At 41.4% G+C, this 1629-nt stretch overlaps 1 pseudogene; it reads right to left on the bottom strand.

Annotated features, from left to right (window-relative positions):
* Positions 1–1526, bottom strand: part of LOC111733394 — a 50520-nt pseudogene extending 48994 nt beyond the window's left edge.
* Positions 1527–1629: the final 103 nt, after the last annotated feature.

Raw genomic sequence — 1629 nt, 5'->3', positions numbered from 1 at the left:
CGACATTCTGAACACAGAGCCTTGGCACTTGTTTCCAAGTGGAGTGCTCTCCCCTAGATATGAGTCCTCACTTCCTTCTGGGCTCTGATCAAATTTCACCTTCCTAGTGAGGCATGGACTTAAGTACATTTAAAATAAAAAAAGGACCCCTCCCACAAGCCCCAAGCATTACTTAACCTCCTTCCTTGCTTCCACCCCCACCCCAGTAATTTTTCTCTCTAGTAATTACCACCATTTTATTTGCTATATATTTACTTGTTTATTTGGTTATTGTGTCCCACCATTAAAATTTAAGTGGTTTGAAGGCAGGGACTTGTTTTGTCTACTGCTATATCCCCAATGTTTAAAGACATCCATGGTGATAGTAGACTTTTAATAAATAATTGTTGAATTAACTGATTTTTTGAATAATGGCTTTTTAATATTTATTAAATGTACATTAAAGGACTACATTTTATTCTTGGAAGTTATTCATCTTGTCTTCCCTCAATTCTCATAATTGTTTATTCAATAAGAATTTTTTTTTAATTTTCAGACAGAAAAAGAACTGTGAGTCTTGAAACAGTAGTGGACCATTTACCTGACCACCATTCTCTCCAATACAAACCTTTCCTCCCAATCTAAATGTAAAAGGAAATTAATAACTAACGTTAAGTACTTACTATGTCCCAAGAATTGAATTAGCTCAACTAAGACATAAAACTCTACTATTAGTCATATTTAACAGATGAAAAAGCTGAAGTTCAAGGAGGGCAGAGTAACGTGCCTAAGGTTACAAAGATGAGAAACTCAGAGCTAGGGTTTGAACAGAATTCTCTTGGATGCTAAGGACTGAATTCATAAAGCACTTAAACAAGCAGCTGATTAGTTGCTGAAACTTTACTACTGTCTTCTAGATGTTAAAATAATATCAATGGGGTTTATAAATGTAGGATTATACTTATACTATTGTTATGCTGTTATAATTTTACAATAAAAAAAACATCTATAAGACTAATTCTAAAAACATGAAACTGGAGGAAGATGGCGGACTAGGTAAAAGCAGGGTTCACATTGAAATAACCAAATTATAAAGTAATCAACATGGAGAATCACCTGAAGTCCTGCTGATCCTAACACCTATGTCTGATGATATAAAGGAATCACATCGAAGCCAGTGGGAGGGGCAAAGTCATGAATCGGCTGGACCCAAAACCGCGGGTGGTAGAAGATCACCGGGAGGGAGAGCGAGGCTGCAGAGGCTCCCCTGAAGGAGGGCGGTCGTGGCCCCATTTGGGGGTTCCTCAGCCCAGGGGAAAGGAGATTCCAATAACTCTGACTGTAGAAACCAGAGGGGATTCTGGCCATCTGGGGGAGATGGAAGGAGACTGAAACCCTAGATGCCCCTTTCAAGGACCCACACAAAGGCTTTCTGACCTGCAGACACTCACCCGGGACACCAGCAGTGGGTAGAGGCTCAAGGGATCCATACCGAGAAAGTCTGCATTACGTGGCACCAGAACCAGGGCTGAACTGGCAGCCACCATTGTGCCTTAGTCCGGCCCCCTACAGGGCAATCTACAGATTGCACCTGCTTGACTGTGCAGACCCCTCCCACAGGGCCATTAGGAAGCGCTGGCCTGAGGGGAT

Source organism: Pteropus vampyrus, unplaced genomic scaffold, assembly GCF_000151845.1.
Source record: "Pteropus vampyrus isolate Shadow unplaced genomic scaffold, Pvam_2.0 Scaffold560, whole genome shotgun sequence".
Classification (NCBI taxonomy): domain Eukaryota; kingdom Metazoa; phylum Chordata; class Mammalia; order Chiroptera; family Pteropodidae; genus Pteropus; species Pteropus vampyrus.
The sequence above is the reverse complement of the archived record's forward strand: the minus strand, read 5'-3'. Positions and strand labels throughout refer to the sequence as shown.